Source organism: Ranitomeya imitator, chromosome 9 (assembly GCF_032444005.1).
Source record: "Ranitomeya imitator isolate aRanImi1 chromosome 9, aRanImi1.pri, whole genome shotgun sequence".
NCBI classification, from domain to species: Eukaryota; Metazoa; Chordata; class Amphibia; order Anura; family Dendrobatidae; genus Ranitomeya; species Ranitomeya imitator.
In genome coordinates this window covers 77,184,488-77,196,284 of record NC_091290.1, presented here as the reverse complement: position 1 = coordinate 77,196,284, position 11,797 = coordinate 77,184,488, and positions in this window count along the sequence as shown.

The window sequence follows — 11,797 nt, the reverse complement described above, 5'->3', positions numbered from 1 at the left end:
GAAGGTCTTCCTGTGTTCCAGAATCAGGTCGGACTTCTGCCAGTTTATGACCCAGCCTCATTGTTCCATTACTGATATTGTCTGGCTTCTGTGGACTGATAGTCGTTGAGATATGGAACTATTATGATCCCCTGGTTTCTCAGGAAGGCGACAATCTCCAAAATCAGCTTTGTGAATATACGGGGTGCTGAGGCAAGCCCGAAAGGAAGGCATTGATACTGGTAGTGACAGGTCCAGGATGGCAGAGCTACAGCAAACCTCAGAAGCCTCTGAGATGAGGGATGGACAGGGACCTGATAATAGGCACTCTTCAGGTCGAGAGTGCACATTACAGCATCCTGATCTGTGAGGTGAATTGCTGATCATATGGATTCCATATGGAACCTTTTGTACCTGACCCAGGCATTCAAAGGTTTTAGATTTATTATCGTGCGGGAGTTGCCGGACGATTTTGTGATGGAGAATAGGAAAGAGAAGTGTCCCTGGCCTACCTCTAGTGGAGGGATGTGAATTATGACTGCTGAAGAGAGCATGTCCTGAAGTCTATCAGCATGGTAGAGCCCTGCGTGACCACAGTAGGAGCAATGTATCTTTCTGATAGGAGGTGCAAGAAGTGAAGAACACCGTATGTGTTTTTGCAGACTTTTTGAAGGGTTTAGGCAGAGACGTGATACTGCTAACCTCCATGCAGGGCTGATGTGGGGCACTTATGTGTAGCTAAAAAAGCGGAGCACTCTGTGTATAGGAGGAGGAGGGCCTGTGTTATTGTGCAGCACACCTACCCAGGTCCTGTGTCTTGTCGCAGCGCTGTGACCTGGAGAAAGTGCAGCCGGCGTCCAGGTTTCCTCACGTTTAAGATGGCCGCTGAGAGTATGTGGAGCGCTTCTTGCAATGTGCGAGAAGCGCTAAACCGGTGGGCAGGGCCTCACGCGTGACGTGGGCGTAGAAGCGGCCTAGCTGGAGCCAAAGCCGGGGACCAAATTAGCGGTGCCCGGCCGCAAGATGCGGCCGAGCCCGCGGTGCGCTCAGGAGCCCCCCCACCCCTGCCAGACTCACCGCTTATGGTCCTCTTCAGGCGAGGTATGAGGGGAGGTGCAGTCAACCTCGATCCGCCGCCCTCTTGATGAGGAGGTTGGAGAGGGACTGGGGAGCTCCATGCAGCACCGCTGTTCTTCAGTGGTGGTGCAGAGGGAGGGCGGCCGGACTGTGCTCATGGAACGTGGCCTCTGTGTATCCTAAGGGTTCGCTCCCCTAGGATTTCACAGGGCTAGTTCATGGCCGAACATCCCACGTCGCAGGAGAGGATACGGGAAGTAAACTCGCTGTGCTCACCTGTTGTTTTGGGGGAGAACGGCCCCCTTAACCCCTTTACCCCCAAGGGTGGTTTGCACGTTATTGACCGGGCCAATTTTTACAATTCTGACCACTGTTCCTTTATGAGGTTATAACTCTGGAACGCTTCAAGAGATCCCAGTGATTCTGACATTGTTTTCTCGTGACATATTGTACTTCATGATAGTGGTAACAATTCTTTGATAGTACCTGCGTTTATTTGTGAAAAAAATGGAAATTTGGCGAAAATTATGAAAATTTCGCAATTTTCCAACTTTGAATTTTTATGTAATTAAATCACAGAGATATGTCACAAAAAATACTTAATAAGTAATATTTCCCACATGTCTACTTTACATCAGCACAATTTTGGAACCAAAATTTTTTTTTGTTAGGAAGTTATAAGGGTTAAAAGTTGACCAGCAATTTCTCATGTTTACAACACCATTTTATTTTAGGGACCACATCTCATTTGAAGTCATTTTGAGGGGTCTATATGATAGAAAATACCCAAGTGTGACACCATTCTAAAAACTGCATCCCTCAAGGTGCTCAAAACCATATTCAAGAAGTTTGTTAACCCTTCTGGTGCTTCACAGGAATTTTTGGAATGTTTAAATAAAAATGAACATTTAACTTTTTTACACAAAAAATTTACTTCAGCTCCAATTTGTTTTATTTTACCAAGGGTAACAGGAGAACATGGATGCCAAAAGTTGTTGTACAATTTGTCCTGAGTACGCTGATACCCCATATGTGGGGGTAAACCACTGTTTGGGCGCATGGGAGAGCTCGGAAGGGAAGGAGCGCCGTTTGACTTTTCAATGCAAAATTGACAGGAATTGAGATGGGACGCCATGTTGCGTTTGGAGAGCCACTGATGTGCCTAAACATTGAAACCCCCCACAAGTGACACCATTTTGGAAAGTAGACCCCCTAAAGAACTTATCTAGAGGTGTGGTGAGCACTTTGACCCACCAAGTGCTTCACAGAAGTTTATAATGCAGAGCCGTAAAAATAAAACAAAAATTTTTTCCCACAAAAAATATTTTTTTAGCCCCCAGTTTTGTATTTTCCCGAGGGTAACAGGAGAAATTGGACCCCAAAATTTGTTGTACAATTTGTCCTGAGTGCGATGATACACCATATGTGGGGGGGGAACCACTGTTTGGGCGCATGGGAGGGCTCGGAAGGGAAGGAGCGCCATTTGGAATGCAGACTTAGATGGAAAGGTCTGCAGGTGTCACATTGCGTTTGCAGAGCCCCTAATGTACCTAAACAGTAGAAACCCCCCACAAGTGACCCTATATTGGAAACTAGACCCCCCAGGGAACTTATCTAGATGTGTTGTGAGAACTTTGAACCCCCAAGTGTTTCACTACAGTTTATAACGCAGAGCCGTGAAAATAAAAAATCTTTTTTTCCCCACAAAAATTATTTTTTAGCCCCCAGTTTTGTATTTTCTCAAGGGTAACAGGAGAAATTGGACCCCAAAAGTTGTTGTACTATTTGTCCTGAGTACGCTGATACCCCATATGTTGGGGTAAACCCCTGTTTGGGCACACGGGAGAGCTCGGAAGGGAAGAAGCACTGTTTTACTTTTTCAACGCAGAATTGGCTGGAATTGAGATCGGACGCCATGGAGAGCCCCTGATGTGCCTAAACAGTGGAAACCCCCCAATTATAACTGAAACCCTAATCCAAACACACCCCTAACCCTAATCCCAAAGGTAACCCTAACCACACCTCTAACCCAGACACACCCCTAACCCTAATCCCAACCATAAATGTAATCCAAACCCTAACTTTAGCCCCAACCCTAACTGTAGCCTTAACCCTAGCCCTAACCCTAACAGTGGAAACCCCCCAATTATAACTGAAACCCTAATCCAAACACACCCCTAACCCTAATGTCAACGGTAACCCTAAACACACCCCTAACCCTAATCCCAACCCTATTCCCAACCGTAAATGTAATCTAAACCCTAACCGTAACTTTAACCCCAACCCTAACTTTAGCCCTAACCCTAGCCCAAACCCTAACCCTAATGGGAAAATGGAAATAAATACATTTTTTTAATTTTTCCCTAACTAAGGGGGTGATGAAGGGGGGTTTGATTTACTTTTATAGCAGGTTTTTTTAGCGGATTTATATGATTGGCAGCCGTCACACACTGAACGACGCTTTTTATTGCAAAAAATATTTTTTGCGTTACCACATTTTGAGAGCTATAATTTTTCCATATTTTGGTCCACAGAGTCATGTGAGGTCTTGTTTTTTGCAGGACGAGTTGACGTTTTTATTGGTAACATTTTCGGGCACGTGACATTTTTTGATCGCTTTTTATTCCGATTTTTGTGAGGCAGAATGACCAAAAACCAGCTATTCATGAATTTCTTTTGGGGGAGTCGTTTATACCGTTCCACGTTTGGTAAAATTGATAAAGCAGTTTTATTCTTCGGGTCAGTACGATTACAAGCGACACCTCATTTATATCATTTTTTTATGTTTTGTCGCTTTTATACAATAAAAACTATTTTATAGAAAAAATAATTATTTTTGCATCGTTTTATTCTCAGGACTATAACTTTTTTATTTTTTTGCTGATGACGCTGTGTGGTGGCTCGTTTTTTGCGGGACAAGATGACGTTTTCAGCGGTACCATGGCTATTTATATCTGTCTTTTTGATCGCGTGTTATTCCACTTTTTGTTAGGCGGTATGATAATAAAGTGTTTTTTGCCTCGTTTTTTTTTTTACGGTGTTTACTGAAGGAGTTAACTAGTGGGCCAGTTTTATAGGTCGGGCCGTTACGGACGCGGCGATACTAAATATGTGTACTTTTATTGTTTTCTTTTTTATTTAGATAAAGAAATGTGTTTATGGGAATATATAATTTTTTTCCATTATTTAGGAATATTTTTTTTTTTTTTTTTACACATTTGGAAAAATTTTTTTTAATCTTTTTTACTTTGCCCCAGGGGGGGGGACATCACAGATCGGTGATCTGACAGTTTGCACAGCACTGTCAGATCACCGATCTGACTTACAGTGCTGCAGGCTTCACAGTGCTTGCTCTGAGCGGGCTCTGTGAAGCCACCTCCCTCCCTGCAGGACCCGGATGCCGCAGCCATCTTGGATCCGAGTCTGGAGCAGGGAGGGAGGTAGGGAGACCCTCGCAGCAACGCGATCACATCGCGTTGTTGCGGGGGGCTCGGGGAAGCCCGCAGGGAGCCCCCTCCCTGCGGATGCTTCCCTGTACCGCCGGCACATCGCGATCATGTTTGATCGCGGTGTGTCGGGGGGTTAATGTGCCAGGAGCGGTCCGTGACCGCTCTTGGCACATAGTGCCGGATGTCAGCTGCGATAGGCCGTGAGCGCGGCCGATCGCGTATGACGTACTATCCCGTCGGTGGTCATAGGGGCCCACCCCACCTCGACGGGATAGTACGTCTAATGTCAGAAAGGGGTTAAAAGGGTCCGTCGCCCCATCATCCTCTTGCGCAAAGTTAAAAATAAAATTACAAATAAAATATAAGAACATCTGGAGAAAAACAGACGCAGTGTGCCTCCTACAGACACTAAGCAAGAACTTGTATTATCCGGAGCCAGTGGGCGGTGTATACTGCAGAGGAGATAACCCTTTTTGTATTTACTTAGTGTCAGCCTCCTAGTGGCAGCAGCATACACCCACGGTCCTGTGTCCCCCAATGTGGCGATGGAGAAAATGTGGGTTCTGTAGAAATGGTGTCCTTCCCTGATATAACTGCACTATAGCACTTTTTTTGTTTTTTTCCTTTTGGGACTATGTGGGGCATGTGAAATTTCATTATGTGCACTGACTTCAGTGCTTTCATGCCTCTTGTGGGTTAAATTATATCTGGTGCGAGTCACACTTTGTTTTAAAATAACGCGCACTTTGCGCAACAAATATATATTTATATCAATCTAGGACAAAAGACGCCGCACAGCTGTTGCAAGATCAACCGCGGTGTGTTCAGTGCATGATCAAGTCCCAGGAGTCCGACAACCAGGTAGAGGTGCTCGCATGAAGACAAGTTAAATACCAATGGCGATGTATAGAAAGAAGCGGCAACACTCACCGGTCCTATGTGGTCTGAGTCCTTTATTAGAAAAATGCAAACAACGGCATCTTCACGGCTTCGGGATAACAAGCAAGGAAGGAGGTGAGCAGGATGTGACTGCTCACATCCTGCTCACCTCCTTCCTTGCTTGTTATCCCGAAGCACAAATATATATTTATTATTCTATGATATAAGTGGCTCCTGACCTATAGTTGTGCAGTCACATTATTAAACCAAATTGATTTTGGTACTGTGAGATACGTGTAATATTATAAAGACAGTGACCTCAAAACCTCCATCTATTCGTGAATGTGTCTTCTATACTGTGTTTATATTGCTTGATATGGATAAATTTATGAATTTTTATGCACCTATGTACTCCGTGTCCTCCTATCTACTGTGCTTGCATTTGGTGTTGGGGTTAGTATTGTGGACCACCATTGAGTGTTATCCCCCTCACGCATATAAAATGCAACTGGGTTCTGTATTTGTAACGGTTTGTGTGAGTATATTTGCATGATTGGTATTTTCCTCTATCCCTGTTTGTTTTACCTTGTTAATCTGGTTGATGTATTATGGTACACTACTACTCCCTTCTTTCTGGGTGGGGGAAGGGTACAGAATGAGGGCGGATTCAGGAGTTAAGGCAAGGCACATGGCCCCCGACGTCTTCACCATCAGAAGTAATCTGGAGAACAGTGCGAGCTAGGGCGTAACTAGCGTTGGGGACAGGGAAGGAGCCCCTTGGTCCTGGGACAACTGACAGAGTCGTGACACAAACACTCGATGCATCATGGCAGGACCAATCATTTCAGGGCACCTTCCCACCTGCTTGTTTTCCCCTTCTATCTCTAGCTTTTTCTGTGACTGAGAGCAAGGGCCTCATAGAGCCAGAGAAGAGTAGAGAGGGAAAACCAGCAGGGGAGAAGGTGCCCTGAAATTATTGCCCCGCCATGGTGCATCTAGCGTCTGTACTGTGTTGAACAGTCATTCTGTGCTGACAGAGTCCCTTTAAAGAGATCAGTTGAGATGAACTTGAAAATCACCCAAACCATGAATGGCATAAAACCGTACATATTAATTCTAGCCCTTTCATCTTAAACTTTTTTTAATGATAGGAATCTATCCCCCTCCCTCTACCATTATGAATATCCTGCAGTTTTCAAGGCTCAGTAACAAACATGGATTTATGAACAACTAATTTACCTGAGAGCATGGTGTTCACTAATGACGTCATTACGGACTGGCTTAAACACGTATTGTGCCAAATAGTAAAACTGTGAATGAACCTGCACACGATTTAACAAATATATTATTATATTTATTGTTATGTCTTTGTGGTAGAAAATACTGAATAAATGCAGGACGCTGGTGAAATCCTTGGCTTTCAATCTCAGCTCCTCATCTGTGATTATTCTTTAATTACATTAGTCTATGTGAAATAGAAGCTAATTGGAAACAAAGCAGCTATCCAGGAACCAGGGGCTTCAGGTTGTTCTTATCCCCTTGCATCTCCCCTCAGTACTAATATTAGGATGTCAGCCGCAGGAGCCCATGGTCTCATTCGCACGGACAGGCTTATTGAAGGGTTAGAAAGCAGAATTAGCACATACTTGCTGGGATAGGAGAGATGTATAGCCATGGGGGGGTGCTTAGATCCTTGGGGGTACAAGTAATAAGTTCCTACTAGCAGTCAGCTGAAATCGGGTGATGGACGACTCCAGCACTTCGTGTTTAAAGAAGCCAAAATGAGGGATGATATGGAAATGTGGTGGATGACATTTTATTTGAGATGTTAATGTAATTCATTACCTTTAATTCATTGCTAAGTTTAGCTTCTGCTTCAGATAACTCTTACGCAGAGAAATAAAAGGATTTATTCTATCCCCCACAAACAGCACCCCTCTTGTTCAGGGCCTGGGTCTGGAAATGTAGTTATTAACCCCTTCATGACCTACAGATACACCATGGTTTGTGCCTGGCGTTTGATGCCAGCTCCGGCTCTGAGCCCGCATCTCTTCAGATTTGATCAGCCGTCATGTGCCCCGACAGCTGTTAACATGTTAAATGCCGCTGTCAGTGTCTGACAGCGGCATTTAATACTTGCAAACTGGATGCGTGTCACAAACCCTGCCCATCAACACCCTGGTCATATGATTGCAGGGCGCTGATGGGTTAGCATTACAGCTAGGGGTCTGCAGAAGACCCCTGGGGCTTGTCATTGGAGATCTGCTATGAACGCTGTAGCACAAGAGATCAGATGATTGCTGCGTCTAGTCTCTAAGAAGACAAATGATATAGGTCTCGGAAAATGGTGCGGTTTCTTTTTTTTAACAAACTTTAGATTTGCACCTATATATTTTTAGTATCTGCAAACTCATAATGACCCGGACAATCATAATGGCAGGTGAGGTTTAGCATTTCCTGAACATGGTAAATAAATTAAAAAAAAAAAAAAAAACACTAAACACTGTGGAATTGCACTTTTTTTTGCAATTTCACAGTACTTGGAATTTCCCCGTTTTCCAGTACACGACATGGTAAAATCAATTGTGTCGCTCAATAGTACAACTTGTCCTGAAAAAAACCAAGCCCTCACATGGGGTTAATAGGTATAGCATTATAGTGTAAATGGGGCTGAGCTGCAATACCAGATACAACCCACTGACAAGAGCAGCACTGTTTCTGTGGAAAAACCAAACTGAAAACTCTTTGGGTCCAGAAATGCGCACATCGCTGACCTCCGGCACGTGATCGGGGGTCATCGGCATCACAACCAAAGGTCTTCTTGAAACCTCTATGATTGTTGTTGATGCTGAATTGCTGTGGACCACCCTGTGGTCGGCGCTCATAGCAATGCTGTAATTCTCCTACATAGGAGGGATCTGAGCACCTCCTGGATGTACCAGAGCTGATCAGGCTATGCCAGCTTCTAGCCCCCCATGGAGACTACTGAAGTACGCCAAAAGTAAAAAAAAAAAAAAAAAAAAAAATTATATATTTTTTTAAAATATGAAAAAAAAAGTTCAAATCACCCCCCCCCTTTGCCCCATTCAAAAAAAAAAAAAAAATCATCAAACCTAAATATATTTGGTATTGCCGCATTCAGAATAGCCCAATCCATCAATTAAAAAAAAAAAAAAAAAAATTAACCTGATTGCTAAAAGGCATAGTGAGAAAAAAAAAAAAAATTTCAAAACGCCAGAATTACTTTCTTTTTGGTCGCCTTGACACTGCATTAAAATGCAATAACGGGCGATCAAAAGAAAGTATCTGCACCAAAATGGTATCAAAAATGCCAGCTCGGCACGCAAAAAATAAGCCCTCAACCCGAGATCGCGAAAAAAGGAGACGCTACGGGTAACGGAAAATTGTGCAATTTTTTTTTTCCTAAGCAAAGTTTGGAATTTTTTTTTTCACCACTTAAAAAAGAACCTAGACATGTTTGGTGTCTATGAACTCGAAATGACCTGGAGAATCAGAATGGCAGGTCACTTTTAGCATTTAGTGAACCTATTAAAAAAGCCAAACAAAAAAGGAGTGCGAGATTGCACTTTTTTTGCAATTTCACTGTACTTGGTATTATTTTCCCGTTTTCTAGTAGACAACATGGTAAAACCAATGGTGTCGTTCAAAAGTGCAACTTGTCCTGCAAAAAATAAGCCCTCACATGGTTATATTGACGGAAAAATAATAAAAAAAAAAGTTATGGGTCTGGGAAGAAAGGGAGCAAAAAACAAACGCAAAGCCGAAAAAAGCTCCGGGGGTTAACCACATCAACTTATATTGTGTTATCCTTGCGTGCTCGTGTGCAGGGATTGCCTGTGTTAGTAAATCTCTGCCTGCGTTGTAGTTGTTGAACAGTCACGGCGCCTCAAACATTTTTTGAGCACAGCAAAAACACTTTGCACACGAGCATGTATGCTCATCACTAGCGATGAGCGAGTGTACTCACTGCTCGGGTGATCTCTGAATATTTGTTAGTGTTCGGAGATTAGATTTTCATCGACGCAGCTGAATGATTTACAGCTACTAGCCTGCTTGATTACAAGTGACAGCATGCTGGGGAAAACCCGAGCAACGAGTATACTCGCTCATCACTACTTAGTAACACTTCAGTGGTATTTAGTGGCCATTCCACCATGCATTAATTCCAGATAGCCACTACAAGGGTTAATAAACTACCGGATAGCAGTTATGGTTAAGTTGAGCGGTGTAGTTTTTAAAATGGAATCACTGTTGGGGGTTTTCCAATATATAGGTCTCCTAATGTCACTTCAAATGTGTAGAGGTTCCTTTAACCCCTTCACCCCAAAGCCTGTTTTCACCTAAATGACAGGGCCAATTTTTACAATTCTGACCACTGTCACTTTATGAGGTCATAACTCTGAAACGCTTCAACGGATCCTGGTGATTCTGACACTGTTTTCTCGTGACATATTGTACTTCATGATAGTGGTAAAACTTCTTCGATATGACTTGCATTTATTTGTGAAAAAAACAAAAATGTCGGAAATTATGAAAATTTAGCAATTTTCAAACTCTTAGTTTTTATGCCCTTAAATTAGAGTTATATCACATAATATAGTTAATAAACAACATTTCCCACATGTCTGCTTTACATCAGCACAATTTTGGAAACAATTTTTTTTTGTTAGGACGTTATAAGGGGTTAAAAGTTGACCAGCGATTTATCATTTTTGCAACAAAATTTGCAAAACCATTTTTTTACGGACCACCTGACACTTGAAGTGACTTTGAGGGGTCAATATGACAGAAAATGCCCAAAAGTGACACCATTCTAAAAACTGCACCCTCAAGGTACTCAAAACCATATTCAAAAAGTTTATTAACCCTTCAGGTGCTTCACAGGAAATTTTTGAATGTTTAAAAAAATTGAACATTTAACTTTTTTTTCACAAAATGTTTACTTCAGGTCCTATTTGTTTCATTTTACCAAGGGTAACAGGAGAAATTGGACCACAAAAGTCGTTGTACAATTTGTGCTGAGTACGCTGATACCCCATATGTGGGGGTAAACCACTGTTTGGGCACATGGCAGAGCTCGGAAGGGAAGGAGCGCCATTTGACTTTTCAATGCAAGATTTGCTGGAATTGAGATCGGAGCCCATGTCACGATTGGAGAGCCCCTGATGTGCCTAAACAGTGGAAACCCCCACAAGTGACACCATTTTGGAAAGTAGACCCCCTAAGGAACTAATCTAGATGTGTGGTGAGCACTTTGAACCTCCAAGTGCTTCACAGAAGTTTATAATGTAGAGCCGTAAAAAAAATTTTATATTAATTTTCACAAAAAATGATTTTTGCCCCAAATTATTTTCCCAAGGGTAACAGGATAAATTGGACCCCAAAATTTGTTGTGCAATTTGTCCTGAGTACGTCGATACTTCATATATGGGGATAAACCACTGTTTGAGCGCATGGCAGAGCTCGGAAGGGAAGAAGTGCCATTTGACTTTTCAATGCAAAATTGGCTGGAATTGAGATCGGACGCCATGTCGCATTTGCAGAGCCCCTGACGTGCCTTAACAGTGGAAACCCCCCACAAGTGACCCCATTTTTGGAAAGAAGACCCCCTAAGGAACTTATCTAGATGTGTGGTGAGCACTTTTAACCCCCAATTGTTTCACTAAAGTTTAGAATGTAGCATTGTGAAAATTAAACAATCACTTTTTCTTTCCACAAAATGTTTTAGCCCGCAATTTTTTTTTTCCAAGGGTAACAGGAGAAATTGGACCACAAATGTTATTGTCCAATTTGTCCTGAGTACGCTGATACCCCACATGTGGGGGGGGGGAACCACCGTTTGAGTGCATGGCAGAGCTCGGAAGGGAAGGAGCACCGTTTGAAATGCAGACGTAGATGGAATGGACTGCAGGTGTCATGTTGCATTTGCAGAGCCCCTGATGTACCTAAACAGTAGAAACCCACCACAAGTGACCCCATATTGGAAACTAGACCCCCCCAAGGAACTTATCTAGATGTGTTGAGAGCTTTGAACCAACAAGTGTTTCACTACAGTTTATAACGCAGAGCCGTGAAAATAATTTTTTTTTTTTTTCCACGGAAATGATATTTTATCCCCTATGTTTTTATTTTCCCAAGGGTAACAGGACAAATTGGACCCCAAAAGTTGTTGTCCAGCTTGTCCTGAGAACGCTGATACCCCATATGTTGGGGGGAACCACTGTTTGGGTGCACGGCAGAGCTCGGAAGGGAAGGAGCGCCATTTGAAATGCAGACTTAGATGGATTGGTCTGCAGGCGTCATGTTGCATTTGCAGAGCCCCTGATGTACCTAAACAGTAGAAACCCCCCACAAGTGACCCCATATTGGAAACTAGACCCCCCAAGGAACTT